The sequence below is a fragment of the Chroicocephalus ridibundus genome, chromosome 4 (genome assembly GCF_963924245.1).
Source record: "Chroicocephalus ridibundus chromosome 4, bChrRid1.1, whole genome shotgun sequence".
Classification (NCBI taxonomy): Eukaryota; Metazoa; Chordata; class Aves; order Charadriiformes; family Laridae; genus Chroicocephalus; species Chroicocephalus ridibundus.
Window position 1 is genome coordinate 12,287,657 of NC_086287.1, and position 18,092 is coordinate 12,305,748.

The 18,092-nt window shown below is 39.2% G+C and overlaps 1 long non-coding RNA gene across 3 annotated transcripts in view; it reads right to left on the bottom strand.

Annotated features, from left to right (window-relative positions):
* The window catches only part of LOC134514248 (uncharacterized), a 226,179-nt gene extending 208,369 nt beyond the window's left edge, over positions 1-17,810 (bottom strand). For 2 of the 3 annotated variants that reach the window (XR_010070681.1, XR_010070679.1), the window contains exons 1-3: positions 17,725-17,810; positions 17,068-17,252; positions 6,753-6,837 (exon numbers count right to left, since the gene is read on the bottom strand). This is a non-coding gene — a long non-coding RNA (uncharacterized LOC134514248). Of the gene's footprint in view, positions 1-889; positions 1,016-6,752; positions 6,838-17,067; positions 17,253-17,724 lie in introns of those variants that run through there. The other variant, XR_010070680.1, reaches the window with a different exon arrangement.
* Positions 17,811-18,092: the final 282 nt, after the last annotated feature.

Here is an 18,092-nt window from a genome sequence, read left to right on the forward strand (position 1 = left end):
ATCATCAACATCTTGAAAGGGTCATAGAGGAAAACACAAAGCATCCTCAGAATTCCAGCTTTCTAATCTTATCAGGTTTTTTCTTACGAAGAAAGACTGTTTTCATGGATTTACTTAAAAATGTCTTAGCAAATAAAAATTGTATGAAAACTATATTATCTAGCGTGCCGTCATCAAATCTGGCTTCAGACAAATCCATCCAGTTTATCTAGTCCTACTGAAACATTTATTATTGCTCTAAACACGAGAAAAGGAATTCCTGATTAAGGGAACTCCCAGAATAAAGTAGTACATACAGCAGAAAGATCTTGAAAATCCAAAATACGGATTATAATCCTGCACAGTAAATTCATAAATTGACAGGATGTATTGACAGGGCCCATTCCCACATGACAGCGTATTTCATCAGTCCAGAGAGGTTGTCATCTACTGTCTCTGAATAATTCACTGTGCAAAACTAACTCACAAATGATGGTGGTGGAATTATGCCATTTGAATTATTGGGTGGGAAAATCCATGAATTTTCCCGACTGCAGTGGAGAATAATTATTGCTAGTCCATTTAGGACAAAATCTAAAAGTCACAAGCCTTTACAGCTTCTGCATCTGACATAATTTCTGTAATCTCCTGAGCTCTGCACACTGAGTAAACCTAGGCACAAGAAGGTTTCTTGCAAGTAATTATTTACGTTTCAGCAGCTAGGTTACAAATCTGTTACACCCTTTTTTGTGTTGTTTGTTTTTATGCTATGGTTCTGCTTACTGTTTGTACTATTGTCTAAGTACTGAACTCTGTGTCCTTTATGTGTTTTCAGAGACAGATGATTCAGTATTATTGACCTCCATGAGATACAGAATAGAATGGTCACCAAATCATGCATACTACTTACTGTTTGAGGCCAGCGCGTTCACTCTTTAATGAATTATTCCAGCTCCAGTGATATATAAAAACCAATCTGTTTGCTATTTTTGGTTAAAAAGACACCCTGCCTTGGCTGTCACAGTTACAGAGTGACTGAAGTGGAGCACGTTTGATGTTTTGATGATAAAGATGAAAACAGCAGGCAGGAAAACAGAAAACAAAACAGAACTTCAGTTAAAATGCTGGCTTTCATTTCCATTTCACACTATGATTATATTACTGGCCCTGAATGTGTCTTTTCCACTTTTCCCCTCCTTTTTTATTTTTTCAAAGTCTGACTGCCCAAAGAGCTATTTTTAACAGGACTTACGTGTTCTAGCTTCCCTTTCCAGGCGTCTGTTTTACAACATTAACAGTAAGAAGTAAAAAGCAGTGGACACACACAGGGTGAGACAGAGATGAAGTCTGAATGATAAAACCTTGAACTGAAGGAATCCACAAGTGCTTGCCCAGGTTTCCTTCCTGGTATCATTATACACTGGATTTATTAATGAAAATGAATGACCGGTAAAACTCTTTTTTAAGTAACCAAGAAAATGACAATCCTACCCAAAGCCTCTTTTTATTAGGGTATGATTGAGGCATCTGTAAGGTTTTGAAGGATTTTTTTATTCTAAACCACAAAACATTTAATGAATCAACACCTTCTAGTCATAAGAATTAAGATAGGACCAAATTAAGTTTCTTTTGTCATGAATAAGCATATTTTAAAATGCACTACTCTTTCTAAATTAAGAATAAGCATGAGTTTTCTTATTATTTTTGTCCAAAATCCTATGGTTCATCTGTAATAAATGCAACAAGAGCCAAGTAATTTCTATTTTCGGGGCTCCCAGAGAATTTTCCTAACACAGAACACATGTAAGTAGTCATCATCAGGTAGGTTAGTTAAACATTGAAAGCCATTTCTGTTTAGTTAATTTATATATTGATAAAGTAAGCTTGTTAAACTGAGCAAAGGAATAAGAGGTGCTGAATTTTAAATAGTGCTTGTTGTTCTTCATGCTGAGCTACTGCCCATCTTTTGCAGGCATTTCTTTGCATACCCATAAACTCCACCTCTGCTGTGATGCAGTTTGGATCCCAGGTGATGACAACTTTGTCAGATTGAGTCAGTTCAGAAATAGTTTGTTGTTCCAAAGGCCCTCTAACATATAAGTTACCTGTATTAAAAAACATGAGAAGTGGTTCTCTTGTAACACGATAGTCAAGAAATTCCAGATTGTCCCTTAAGAAGCTTAGAACTGTCGCTTGGTTCAAAAGAGACCAATACTTTTAGAGTAACACCTTGTCTCTGGCTCTATTACAGATGTCAGAATGGCACACTGACTTGCCCAAACAAGGAAACCGGCACCACTCTTACTGACAAGTTAACCGAGGACTTCCAGGGGGTTACTTAAAACATATTAGCATTCTTAATAAAGCGGTACTTAAAAATAGAGTAGAACTTCATGGATCTAAAATAGATGTTTGCAAGAATTCCTTGACAACTTGTTTTACTGTCTCTCAGAGGAATTTCTGAAGTTTACTTGATTTTATATTCTCTACTATTAATCATGAAAGGAGCTTCATCAGACTTGTCAATACACCAGGTCCAGATTATGTAATTTATAGAAACATTGTACGATTCTCATGCCAGAAGCAGTCTCCTCATCTCAAAATATGTATTTTGAGTGATTGTTGTTTCTACTCAATCTTTTTAAGAACACTGAGGAAAGCTCTCTGTTTATGTCAGTGGGCACAGTACCAAATGTCAATGGAATCTTTTTCATTTACATCACCAGCCGCAGACAATGGCCTGCTAATTAGCAGGTTGTTAACGTTAGCAATCATACCACATTAACACAGGTTCAAAACAAGGTTTATGTGAGATTGGATAAATTCATGAAATGGAAAGCCATTGAAGATTACTGAAATTATATAAATCTGGCAAATTGCTGAAGACAGAGAGAAGACTCAGAGAAGGTTTTAATACAGCTTTTACTTATTCTTACAGCCTTCGCTTTTGGTCAGAGATGCTCATGTACATGAACTTTCAGTGTGGCACAACAGGGTCATTACTATTTTCTTAAATGACATGGAGAAAGAATGAAAACACTGCTTCCCTTTTATCACCCCAGGAGTCATCACTGAATCTCTGATTCAGTAACCTTCAGTGTCTTGCTCCCAGACCTTCCAAAATTCCAGTTTCAGTTCAATTTTTGAAAAGGTTGACACTCTCAGTCAGGGGAAAAGAGATTTTAAATAGTTTTACCATTTAAGCTTAAAGCATTCAAAGCTTATATTATTGCTGCTTTCCATGCTTTATTTTCAGCTGGTGACTGCTCATAATTAAAATATTCAGGCCTGTTGCGATTAAGTTAAATAGCTTTACTCTCAGACTACTGGCAGTTGCAAAGTACACAGCAGGACTTTTTTCATTTCTAATTAAGTTTCTTAGCATGAGTCACATTTGTAGAATCAGAAAAGGAAACACTTAAAAAGACTACATTTGTCAGGGTCCCTCTCCCCAAAGCAGCTACTTATCTAGGGATGAAGCTACATATAGGAAAAGCCCTGGAAATGTTAGTCACAGACAGCTGAATATGAGCCAGCAGTGTGCCCAGGTGGCCAAGGCGGCCAATAGCATCTTGGCTTGTATCAGAAATAGTGTGGCCAGCAGGACAAGGGAATCATCCCCCTGAACTCAGCACATCAAACACTGTGTCCAGTTTTCGGCCCTTCACTACAGGAAAGACATTGAGGTGCTGGAGTGTGTCCAGAGAGGGGCAATGAAGCTGGTGAAGGGTCTGGAGCACAAGTCTTAAGAGGAGCAGCTGGAGTCGTTTAGTCTGGAGAAAAGCAGGCTGAGGGGAGAGAGACCTTATTACTCTCTACAACTACCTGAAAGGAGGTTGTAGTGAGGTGGCAGTCAATCTCTTCTCCCAAATAATAGGATGAGAGGAAATGGCCTCAAGTTGCACCAGGGGAGTTTTAGGATGGATATTAGGAAAAATTTCTTCACCAAAAGGCTTACCAAGTGATGGAACAGGCTGCCCAGGGGAGTGTTTGAGTCACCATCCCTGGAGGTATTTAAAAGACAGGTAGATGTTGTGCTTAGGGACATAGTTTAGTGGTGGACTTGGCAGTGTTAGGTTAATGGTTGGACTTTATGATCTTAAAGGTCTTTTCCAACCTAAATTATTCTATACCTGCCCACCTCCTAAATATTTCCTGTAGTTCTCACTGGCAAGCTCAGTTGGAAAATGTCTGCAGGAACAAAAAATGTTTTTTGTCACACAGAAATGTTCAAGTTGCTTATTTTAAGAATCATGTACAGAAGTGCCTGACATAATAATGCAACTGTTCAGGGTAAGGATTCAGTTTCCAGAAAAAGTTGTATTACTGAGGAAGAGGCACATTACCAAAACCTAGATAAAATAAAATATGAATTTAATTGCTGAGATCTATTTTTCTACAATCCAAAATATTATTATATCTGCAATTCTCAAATTATTTCAGGGAGAGTGCCAACATCATAAAATACAGGAAACAATAATGAGAAGCCCTCCTGCCTCTGTGGTGGCACCTTAAATTATTTTTGATGAACGAGGCAAGCTTCCAAAATTTCCTTTTCAGAAATCCAAGCCAATAGTCAGATTGAATAAAATCAAGCTTGGCTTAGTGGCAGGCAGTTGCAGTCTGGGGAAAAGAACCTTCAGTTTCCCTTCCCTTTCCCAGGACACTTTTGCTTAATAGCACAAACCCACAGGACACAGACTATTAGCTCACAAAGCCTTTTTAGCTTTTTAATAATCTGTGGGAACCATATGAGTATTTAACTAAGCGCTGTTCTCCTTTAGCCTGCTTCCTAGTCCCAGCTTTCTTCAGCTTTTCCTTCATGAATATATTTAAATCTAAGCTGCTTCCCCTTGTCTTTCTTGTCTGTACTTAGCAGTTTAGTAGTTTGAAGGACAGACAGCTGAATTTTTTTAAACTAATTTTTTCTTTTAAAAAGAGCCTCCAACAAGTACAGGTTTAGAAGGCGAGAATGAAATAAGCTTGTGTCCCCACATGGGTAAACTTTTAACATATTTCAAAACAGAGCTTATTTGCTCGGCCCTACATATCTCTAAAATTATAATTAAAGAAAAACTAAAACCAAAATAAAACAAACCCCATGGTTTTGTCTACAAATAAGCATATATAGACTGATCTACAGTGATCTATGTATGAAATAAGAAGCTGATGTTCAGCTTCTCAAAAGTGCATCAGGACCAATGATTCCCAAGTCAATAAATGATGGTAAATACATACAGCTTTTGAAGAATGAATAAACTGGTTTAGTTCTAAACAGCCAGCTACAGTTTCAGTTATACACCATACTATGGATCTGATCACAGAGTAGAAATAGATCAATTTTAAAGAGCTTAGGGAAAAGCATAAAAAAATGTCTTCAAATTATTAGGAGGATCAACTTGTGAAGAAGAAAAGCGTCAGAACGATGTATGGCTAAACTGCTTTCTTGGGTAAAACAGAAAACCCATTTGTAGCATTAGCAAGGTTTTAAACAGAAATAGTGTTACTTTGAATGATATACTGAGTTACAAAAAGCAGCAGCAAGTAACAGTCCTACTCCTCCAGAACTCTCTAGATGTACACTCCACGCACCCGCATTTTCTTCCCTGTATTATCCCCGGTGTTCAGACACGCCTATGGGCTATATCCTGAGATGGCAGCAACATGTAGGTATCTAAGCTACCACGTCAAATTTGACTATTTGCATTTCTCAGCACTGCCAGGAGCAAAATGAATGGTTCCTGATTAGAGTAATACAGTGAAACTACACCAGGGGAAGACTGAGGGGACATTAACAGGTGTACAAGCACGAAGGCATCATCTGTCTCTGAAAAGGGCATGTTCCATCAGTATCAACAAACTGGCACGTAACCAGATGACTCGTTTACATTTCCAAATACTGAACACTCTAGCAGGAACAACCATGTAAATGGCTGTGAAGGAAATGCATGCTTTCCATGTCATATTCAGAGTTTGGGACAGAAGCATTTATTAAGCCAATAGAAGGGTGAAGATATCTAGCATTTTTAAATGTATCCCAGAAACTAGGAATGGCTGAGAACACAGAAACTAAATTCAGGGCTTTCACAAAAGCTTCTCCATAGATCTATAGTTCCCTTGTACAAATTTACTGCACATAGGACAGTATTCAAAACCTATCACTTTGTTGTATCTTCATCTCTTAGCAAATAAGGAATAGATTCCAGTTCTTGAAAATGATGAGAAACAGTGCTTCTTTTAGACTACTAGCTGTGGTCAACTACAATTAGCATTTAAAAAAAAAAAAAAATGAAGTTTGTGTCATCAATAAAGTATGCTTTATAAAACCTTATCTGCTCCCACAGACTGAATTCAACAGTAACTGTATTTGATTCTCATCCAAATCTACAAGATTTTTCCAGAGGCATTTAAAATGAACATAACTAAAACTTTAGGATTAAATATAAATTGCAAGAAGAGGAGGGAAGGAGAATTCATGTTACCATGAAATAAAATGGAAGTGTTATACCAAGAAAATAAATGAGTCTGAAATACCGCAGACAGAAAAAGCACATGTGCTTTTTCCATTTTTCTCTGGTAATTGGTTGGGAACTCTCTTCATTTCATTCACGCCAATTATTCTAAAATTTCTGCTGCCATTACTGGCCATAAGCAGGGAGCTGGTGGGTCCATGCTGTCAACAGCTCACAGCAGCAAGTTTCTAGAAAATCATTTTCAATTCCTAATTTGAGTCTGTCTGTTATTTAGTTTGATAAAGAAATCTTTCCACTTACCTTGTTCTTATTTCATCCTCTCTGAGGAGCTAGGCATATATGACTCTTTTAGGGTCTTTTATAGTCTTTAATAAGGAATAAGTCTCTAGGGGGAAAAGAAACAACATGAATTAGACAGGGACAAAGATAGGCAGAAATCCAAAGCTACTAGAAATTTGAAATTCAGAATGAAAATCTCTCAGTCTATATATCTATGTATCAAAATTGCATGTTGTATAATTTGAAACTCAGATCATCATTAGATCTGTATTATACAATGAAGCATATACTTACTCTTTTATAAGCCACAAGGTATTGGATCTTTTTCTCACAGATCACCAGAACTGAAAGATGTCTGGTTCAATTATTCCTCTGAGATTTTCTGCAAATATTTCATAACCCATAAATGTCACTTATCAAAGTGCAATTACATCACCTCTTTGCCAACATCACCATTTGTACTTATTAGCATTCCATTTTCTGTGCTCCAATCCTTCCCCATCCACCTCCCCACTTTCTCTCTCTAGTATTCCTTATTAACCTACAAGACAGCAATAGTGAACACACAAAAACCACTATGATATACTGTCACTTTGATAAATATTTTGCAAAGAGGTTTCCAGCTAAGCAACTGAAGTGGGTAAGGACCACTTTCAAAATACATAAGGTTCCCAGGTGTCCATCTCATCCCTTTGCAGGAAATTACTGCCCATACACCAGTGCATAGCAGGGTACATGCATGCAGCCCTGCTCCCCAAGTTCACTGCATAGCGTATTAGTACCAACTGAACATCAACTGAGATGGAAAGCTGTGAAAGAGTGGCAGAAGTGCTGGCAAACAGCTCACTCTTCTGGGGCAGGAACTTCTGTTGCGGGCATTTCTGGCAAGGACTGGAATGCAGAAGGGCGACAGCAGAACTCCTAACTGCTCCCACTAAATCACCCAAGTCCATCTGTCAAAATCCTCAAATTACCTGGTATGTCTCCAAAATACTAGTCCAGTTTTGCAAGCAGAAGAGCCAACAACCATGACACCAAAAGGAAGCTTCTTTTTAGGGTAGTTAGCTCAAACGCTGACACCATGACTGCTACCACCACAAAGGACAGCTTTGAGCTAACTCTGGTACCTTTACAGGACAGCACACAAAAAGCCTGAATGACACTGTCGACCGACTTCAGTTCCTCACTGTCTGAAAAACACAGCAAATCGCTAAAATCACTGAGTGTTTTTGAAAAAAGAAAATATCCCTGGTGTACCAGGAAACGCAACTTTCAGCAGTGAATATTTCCTAATGGTGAAGTGTCCTAATGCACGTTGTGGTGGCAGGGGGAAGGGAGAATGAAGAGGAACAGACCTATAAAAATTGTTATCCTCTTTTTCCTGTCTCTCCACCAGTTTTAGACTGCCCTCACTGCCCTCTCCCCACACACCCTTTGGGACAGGCAACATTGACTACAATGCTTGAGAAACAAGTCAGTACAGACTACATGGCTGCAGGCTGGTAGATGTAATGTGAAAGGGGAGAAATCTTCCATTTCCACAGGACAGCAGAAAATACTAAGGAATTTCAGGAGACAGGCTAATGACAAAATTACTTCTCTGTCTGTATAAACAGCTTTGAACTTCTGCAGAGTAGAAAAAAAGATTCTGCTTAGCTTTCAGTATAGGCAGTTCCTTTATGTCCCAGGAGAATACACTGATCTAAACAATCTTTTAAAGATTTTTAGATTTTGTCACAGATACAACAAGTATAGACAAACTACACCATTAAGACATTTTTATTCGGCAATAAAATCTGAGTATTTAGTAAGAATTAGAACATATTCTATAGCTGATTGACTATATAAAATCTTTTCAATGTTATTCTAGTGCATCTCTAATGCAGAGATACTTCTTAAAATATTCAAAAGCAACATTAATCCACGTCAATAACAAAAGCTTTTATAATAGACTCAGTTCCCAAGAGTTTACAAAATAGACATCTGTACAAAAGTTCCACTTTTCAGGTCTGCCTCCTAGTAGTCCCATTAAAAAAAAAAAAGGCAATTAAGCTATTCGTACTTAAATATACTCAAAAGCCCAGGAAAGGCAGAAAAGATCATAGAATCATAGAATGGTTTCTGTTGGAAGGGACCTTTAAAGGTCATCTGGTCCAACCCCCTTGCAATGAGCAGGGACATCTTCAACTCGATCAGGTTGCTCAGAGCCCCAAACAACCTGACCTTGAATGTTTCCAGGGATGGGGCATCTACCACCTCTCTGGGCAACTTGTTCCGGTGTTTCATCACCTTCATCATAAAACATTTCTTACTCATATCTAGCCTGAATCTACCATTTTTTAGTTTAAAACCATTAACCCTTTTCCTATCACAACAGGCCCTACCAAAAAGTCTGTCACCACCTATCTTATAAGCTCCCTTTAAGTATTGAAAGGCCGCAATAAGTTGGGGAAAGCTATAACTGCATATTGGAGATGCTGATGCTCTGTCAGTATAGGAAAAACCATTTTCAAGACAGGTGAAGTACAAGAGGACACTCCGGCCAGTTGCTCTACATTTACAATCTATAATTAATCTCATTCATATATGCCTAAATAGTTATAGATATTTATTTTTCCTCCACAGTACTAGACAGTTTTATGGAATGGAGTCAGATCAGATTTCAGAGTACCTAAAAACAAATGCAGCTAAAAAAAAATCCTCTGATCTTATGCTGCAGCAATAACATGTCAGATTTTACTTTTAGCTCAATAAAGCCATAGAAAAGTGTTACCACTTTACTTTTGAAAACCTGCTAATCAAATGTCTAGCTTCCATTAGCACAAAGCTAGCATTTGCTAACATTTTAGAAAAGAGAAACTACTCTAAAAGACTTGATTCAGCAAAGTACTCAAATGTGAAATCCCAATTCATTGGTACCACAGAAAACTATACAAACAAATACGCATCTCTTTCCACCAATCCCTAAATATAACTAAAAGCAGAATATACCCATCTAAATGCCGAAAAGCCCCTTTGAAATTCTGAAAACAACAATAGGAACCCTTCTGCAGCAATTCTTACATGTAGTCAAGTGAAAACATTTTGACAGATTTTTTTTTAGAATGTTATTCAATTTTAGAATAGCTTGTCTTTGAAGTACAGCAGGTGCTGCAATTTTAATAGTGTATCACTGTACACACATAAACTTCTTCTCTATAGTCTCAATGTCCATTCCTAAAAGCAGAGATTTACAGGAGAATTAATTATTAAAAAGTTTTGGTTTCAGTCTTGTGGATTAAAAATTTACTTGGTAGGACAGCATTACCACAATGGACTTGAAGTGCATTTTACTTTAAAGAATACTTTTTTCCCCATACATACACCCACGTGCATGCACACAGGAACAAACATTTATGTTTTATAAAGGTCTAGTCATCTACTGAGCTTGCTATAGATGCAGATGCCACTCAGAAAGTCGTATATAATCATAGCTATATACCTGATAACCAAACCAGTATCATCAGGAACTTGCTCTTACAACAACTTCAATAGAAAGCATGATCAACGTAAAAGATTAGAAGCAGACTTAATCTTTCCTTCTCCTTCTGATATTTGTTCACATAATAGGCTATCTAGAAAGTACTGTTTGTTTCTCTTTCCTGGATGAAGCTCAGCAGATAAGCAAAGCTATGACAGCTCTGAAATGCTAGAAGAGGAGAACTACTAAAATACAAGTTTTTTCTCCTAGTATACAAACATGTTTGTCTTTTTTCTTTTAAGACCTTAAGCTCAGAACTTATCAAATTGTTGCTCTGAGCGGATCCCAAATCTCTGACATGTCAAAAAGTGGTGTTATTCAAGGGCGCTATAAAAATTCAAGGCAGAGTTTAAATCCTAATAAAATAAAATAAATCATCCTTTAACACAGCAATTCCCCAATCACATGGAATTGTATGAAGAGGTTTAAAGACAAAGCATCACTAGGTTCTCCCATCTTTACTTTTGCTAACCAGCTCTGACTGGTAGCTAGGTGTAAGATAAATTTATGAGCAGTAAAGCCATGAGAAATGTCCTGAAGTACACAGAACAGGATGCTATGAAAAGGCAGCAATCCAGCATTTTCTAAGAACTAGGCCTCTAAAGGGCATCTCAGAAACAATGCTCAAGATGTTTGGTACCCAAAAATCTCCCGTCTCTCAATAATCCTGGCCAATAACAGCACAGACCATAGGCCCAGGACAAGGGAAATAGCTGTAATTCCTATCCTCCTAGGACTCAGCAGCCTTGTTAGTCTAAGCAGATACTTTGGAAATACCGCCCTTCTCCACCTTCTTCTTTCACAGATAGAATTTGTTCACGGGCAAACACGAGAAACAAGCTGGCTTCTTAAGCTTTGTGTCAAGGAATACCAAGGAGACAAGAAGCAGAAAACTGATCTGTCATGATGCTCCTGTTCAGTGAGTAAACAAAGACTGAAGATTCTGAGGTTTTCTGATCTGACATACTTCTACGGCTTTGTACTCACTGCAAGGATTTTAATTAGAGAAACCAATATCATCTCACCCTTTGTCTACATTATCATTAACCTGCTTTCTTTACAAATTATCTCTAAAGGCACTGAAGCAGAATTTTTTTTAATGATGCTATTCGTTTCATTCTCTTGGATCTTTTACCTTTCTTGCACAGATTACTTCCTACATTACTTTTAGTCTCATCGCTCCTGAGAGGTGATCCATTAGGTGAATTACTTTTAATAATGCTGCTGCTGTCAAATGCTTGGGCATAGAATTTCTTTTAAGGCCTGTGCAGCACTCGCAATCCCTACCACAAGGAAGAAGGTGGCACATCTAGATCTGTAATGGTGTTCAAAAGGATGCTATCATCAACTTAGAATTCATAGTGAGCCACATCCAGGAAGTAAGAGTTTCTCTCCTTAAAGCATATAAAAAACAGAAGTAGAAGACTCAAAAAGAAGAAATCAGAGGCAGGGTACCAAGGAGGAGGCAGCATGCAAGCTTAAATGACAAGCTGACTGGAGATGAGCTGAGAACAGTTGATGAGGATGAGAATAAGAAAATGGAACATAACGCAGCAGGATTGTGGAAGACAGGGAAGAAACTGGCATGTGGAAACACAGGACAATGATAAAGAATATGTCCTCACATTGCTGCTTGGTTGCAAGTAGTGATCTTTTGACTGATATTCTATAAGCAGGATGGAGTTAGGGGCATTCCTCACTTCTTCAGAAATCACATATACTATACAGTGAAATGATCCCATTAGATACTGTTACACTCCTCACATTATATCAGGGCTCAGTTCTCCGAATCCACTTCTCTTTCTCATAGTTCCCAAAACTATGGTGAGTGCCCCACTATAAGAAAATCCTCTGGCAAATCACAGCATGGAAATTTAGACAAACGTGCCGGATACCAAGCAGTACTTTTTCACTACTGTGATGGTCATGTAGAGGCACAAACTGAGTAAGTGCTAACAGGTCACTCAAGATGGATCTGATGTAAGAAAAGCTACAAAGCCCACAAGGAAATAAATTGTCCTGCTGCATGGAACAGATCAAAATACAGAGTAACAATATTTTAATGAAAACAGATAGAGGAAAGATGCGTGTCTTTGTCTCGTGGTCTGGGACTAGATGCACATACATTGACATACCTGAGGAATAAAGCTCTGTACATTCATCCAGAAGAGCAAACCTTGTCCTGTGGAGTGTCTCAACAGCATGTCATGTTGATTAGTACTGTTACCACAGTGTTGAAAAGCTAAGGGATTTTTTCCTAATTTGTCCCAAAGAATATTATTGTGCATATTTCATCAACGCTATTTCAAAACTCAGTCTTGGTTTCTTCCACTTCAGGTTTTTGGAAGAAAACACGTAAACCTACAGCATTCAAAGTCCTAAAGTCATTCAGTTATAATATGAAAAACAGAAAAGAAGTATCTATATAATTTGAACAAAGGAATTCAAATCGTTAAATTAATTTTAAGAACACACTTTTGTTCACATATGCATAATCTGAAATTAATACCTTCTAGAAATTCCAGGCTATTTTGTGCATTTACAATATCAAGTGGTGCAAAGAAGGTGTAAAGAAGGAAGCAAAGGTGCAAAGAAGGAAGGGTGGGGGTTTGGTATGCATTATGGTTCCAGGACCACACATCCACCCTGTATCTTTACTCACAATGAAGTCCATGCCGCTTGCCAATCCTAGGTGCACACTGTCCGTGCACGCAGAGAGCTCACTGATGGAGCACGTTCATTTACCTCAAAGGCAGAGTAGCCTGAATGGCACCCCACTAACATCACTTCAGACTTGGTGCCAGCAGGAAGAAAAATACGATGCACCCCGGTGCACAGAGCAGCAATTCTTGTACAGGCACGATGCAAATTCGCACCCAAAAGAACCCCTCTAGCTCACATCACTCACCCCCAGTGACCTGCAGTTCTTATCCCAGCTCTCACCATCGTAGACAATGCCATCAAAGACAGAGGCTGTGCCATTCTGACAGCATGCTCAGCACAACTTCCAGTCTGATTTCTGTGAGAAGAGGTGGCACCTGTCAATCTGAGTGACACGTCATCCGAAATTTTTCGCATTGCTCTGACACCAGTGCCTTCTACGTGGTTTAACAAATAACTGCTTCAGCTTTCCCCTCATAAAAAGCGAGGGATTACCTCACAAGAAGGACTATGGGCCAGTAGGAAGTCCATGCCAGAGAAATTACAATACTTGATAGATCTTGAGAAAACAGCAACTCTCTTCTGAGTAGTCACACATTCAGAAGTCTCTCCATACGCAGAAGGACCCAGGGGCACCACTGCTTGTAGTATTTTCTTTAGTGGCAAAACCACGTGTGCAGTAACCATGAAGGAGTTAAAACAAGATAAAGTATAGGGTTACATCACCAATTGTAACAAATTAGGACCTAAAACACACAAGCCAGTGAGAGTTAGAAGCTTCTGAGGGTCATGCAAGTCTCAAAGTTAAGAAAAGTACTGTCAAGTCTAAGCCTTGCTGTCACATATTCTGAAGATTTCCTAGGAAAAGTATTCAGCTGGTTTCCCGAGTCTGTACTTTTCACTGCGTATTACAAGATACTAAATGCATATCCAACTTAGATCAGCTACCTTCTTTGTTTCCCTCTGGGACTATTAAGGATGTGCCAGTGGCTACAAAATGTTGCTTAAAAGACAAAGTAAATTCCTGATCAAATATTAAGCTTCATTCATCTTTTTCCTGTGGTCCTTAAGCAAAAGAGGGTTCTAGAAAAATCTTCTGGGAGGCATAACAAAGACCATGCAAGCAATAACAGAGTTGATAAATCATTGATGAAAGAAGTAAAGGGAGAAGAACATTCCCAAACACCAATACAAGAAGCATTTCCACTAACATATGAAGCATAATAAATACACTCCATTTTAAAACAGACAATTAGATAACTGCCATACACAGGAGTGCACTACTGCAGGAAGATGTGAAATATGACTGGCAGAAAAGAAGCAATCCAGTGGTCATTCAGCTAGTTTCCTTAAGAGGCAAATATTGCAGTGAAAAAGTAGAAGTCTACCTATCTAATATGATACAACTCAGTGGACGAATTCAAACTTCTTGAGAAACAGCCTCAAAACTTATTGACAAAGACTGTTGTGCTTTATTAAATAATGAACTGTGCACTTGTCTTTTTTCATCAAATGAGTAGACCGATGTTCATCTACTAGTACTGTCCACCCATAGCAATCAAGAGACGTGGACTGTTATTTTTAATTTTAGGATTTCCTTTATAAAGAAAGCTTTTTTTCCACAGGGAGTAGACAGAGTAATGACAGCAATATAGGAATCTCATTCTTACGAAGCTTAGGTCTTGCAGTCTCAAATGGTATGCTTCAGCACATTCGCACCAATTTCAACAGTCTTGCCATTCTGCTCCTATAAAGGATCCAGCCCACGATCTTATGAGGTCACAGAACCATAGAATCTTCACGGTTGGAAAGCACCTTTGAGATCACTGAGTCCAACCACACATTAAAAAAAAAAAAAAAAAAAAAAAAAAAAAAAAGCCAAACACCCAACAACCTACAATCTCTGCCGCTAGAGCATGCCCTGAAGTGCCAAATCTAGACATTTCTTAAATACCTCTAGGGATGGTGACTCAACCCCCTCCCTGGGCAGGCTGTTCCACTGCCTGACCACTCTTTCAGTAAAGTAATTCTTCCTAATATCTAATCTAAACCTCCCCTGCCGCAGCTTCAGACCATTTCCTCTGGTCCTGTCATTATTCACTGGGAGAAGAGGCCAACACCCACCTCTCTCCAACCTCCTTTCAGGTAGTTGTAGAGGGCAATGAGGTCTCCCCTCAGCCTCCTCTTCTCCAGGCTAAAAAACCCCAGCTCCCTCAGTCGTTCTTCATAGGGTTTGTCCTCCAGACCCCTCACCAGCCTGGTAGCTCTCCTCCGGACACGCTCCAGCACTTCAATGTCCCTCTTGTACAGAGGGGCCCAGAACTGAACGCAGTACTCGAGGTGAGGCCTCACCAGTGCCCAGTACAGAGGCACCATCACTTCCCTGCTCCTGCTGGCCACGCTGTTCCTGATACAAGCCAGAATGCTGTTAGCCTTCTTGGCCACCTGGGCACACTGCTGGCTCCTGTTAAGCTGGCCATCCACCAGCACCCCCAGGTCCTTCTCTGCTGGGCAGCTTTCCAGCCACTCTTCTCCAAGCCTGTAGCGTTGCTTGGGGTTGGTGTGACAGAAATTCAGGACCCGGCACTTGGCCTTATTAAACCTCATACAGTTGGCCTTGGCCCATCGATCCAGCCTGTCCAGGTCCCTCTGTAGAGCCTTCCTACCCTCAAGCAGATCAACACTCCCACCTAGATTGGTGTCATCTGCAAACTTACTGAGGGTGCACTCCATCCCCTCAGCCATGAGAGCTCACTCAAGATGATCCTCTCCATGATCTTACCTGGTACCAAGGTCAGGCTGACAGGCCTGTAGTTCCCCGGATCCTCCTTCCGACCCTTCTTGTAGACGGGCGTCACATTAGCCACCCTCCAGTCATCTGGTACCTCCCCTCTTGACCAAGATTGTGGATAAATGATGGAGAGAGGCTTGGTGAGCTCTCCTGCCAGCTCCCTGAGTACTCTTGGCTGAATCCCATCCGGCCCCATAGACTTATGTGTGTCTCGGTGCAGAAGCAGATCATTGACTACTTCCTCCTGGATTATGGGTGGGTTCTTCTGCTCTCCATCCCTGTCTTCCATCTCAGGAGGCTGAATACCCTGGGGATAGCTGGTCTGACTATTGAAGACGGAGGCAAAGGCGGCATTAAGTATCTCAGCCTTCTCCTCGTCCTTGGTTGCAGCTTTCCCCCCTGCATCCAGTAAGGGATGGAGATTCTCCCTGGCTCTCTTTTTGTTGATGTATTTATAGAAGCTTTTTTTGTTGTCCTTAATGTTAGTGGCCAAGTTGAGCTCCAGCTGGGCTTTTGCCTTCCTAATTTTCTCTCTGTATAACCTAACGAGATCTCTGTACTGCTCCTGAGTTGCCTGTCGCTTTTTCCAAAGGTGGTAAACCCTCCTTTCATTCCTAAGTCCCATCAGAAGTTCCTTGTTCATCCAGACTGGCCATTTCCCCCACCCTTTAGACTTGCTACACTTGGGGACAGCCTGCTCCTGGGCCTTTAAGATTTCCTTCTTGAAAAGCGTCCAGCCTTCCTGGACAGCTTTGCCCTTCAGGCCTATCTCCCAAGGGACTCTCTCAACCAGTGTTCTGAACACTGGTTAGGTTAACTCCAGATAAAAGAACTGGCCTTTAAAAATTTTGACTCCTTTCAAATATGAAAAGAAGCTTTTGGGGTTAGAAAGTTACCACAGAAATTGATGTGTGATTACCATCTTTGAAACTTATGCCCAGTGGATATTCAGAAGTTAATTATTTGCAGTCTCAGCATCAATTCCTGTCACAACTAACGAAAGACTTGTTATTAATAACATTGACTGTGTGTAGTAACAGTTACCCAATTTCTATGGACAATGTTACATGAATGGAACCCTTCCTATATTTTCATATGTGCTAAATGGTGGTTTTTATGGAACAAATTCTTTGTTGGGTACATTTAGGTTTGCATGTTTAAGAATTATTAAAATTCACTGAACTTTACACAATTAGTAATGACATTGTATAATTACTTGCGCTTTGTCTTACCCACTGTCAGCCATTCTGAGTTCGCACCCAGTAAAACATTCAAATAAATTGCAAGTGTATATATAAACTTAAAGCAATTAAAGGGATTTTGTTTGACCTTCAATATTTCATGCGTAGAACGTTTTAACTCACCTAGGAAAACTACGGGAATCAGATGCCAATCTAGAATTGGGATTAGTACTTCAAATCTTCAAATGTCTTCAAATGTCTTCAAATTCTGAGGTTTGTTAGTAACAAGCCTGATACAAAGTTGGCTTAAACCAACAAAGAGAATGCCTTCTCCTTTTAGAAGCATTTTGGATCTGGCTCTATATTCTCTGTGAATAAAGAACAAGCCTGTTTCTTACTTTAAAAAAGAAAACACTGTCTCTAAGCAGAACAAAACAGACCAGTCCATTACATTTATCAGTGAGAATTAACTTGTCAAGAAGACATTAACAATTTTATTAATGAAGCAATAAAACAAAACAACTGTGATAGCAAGATGTAACCAGTAGTAGGACTAGAAAATCCTTCTACAATTTTTTTCCTGTAACGTGTGTATCTGCACTGTACAAGCGTAAGGTCTGTTGACTGTTTGAATTATTCAAAATTGACTGAGCCGTCTTTCAGAAGGAACCTCCCAGAAATCTAACGGAGAACCAGGGCCAAGATCACACAGACTTAACCTCTTTCCTGCTTACAATTCATAGTTTAGCTACAGCATCAAATAGCAAACCAGACTTAAATAATATTCTTCTTATGAGGATTAAACAAATGAGTAAGTATAATTAGTAAAGCTATAATTACCAGTGCAATGTTCCCATTACAGCAATAAAGAGATAGTGCCTGTAGAATAAATTCTAGTTTCCTTCCTTCCGGGATAACCAACAACTGAAAGAAATGAGAAAACCATGAATAATTCAGGATTTTTACTTGCTTTATGTAAAAAAGGGCCCTGCATGTAAATTTCAGATGAATCCCGCATTCACTGAAAAATCAACTCATTTACTTTCAGAATAGTAAATGGAGAAAAAAATTTCCTTTTAGATTACTGCACTGTATGCCTATTTTGCACCCTGTTGAACACTCAGTGAAGGATTAACTGACATAAACATCTCGGCCCCTTACCCTGAAGGTGTGAACAGCACGGTTAAGAGCCTTCTTCATCTCTGATT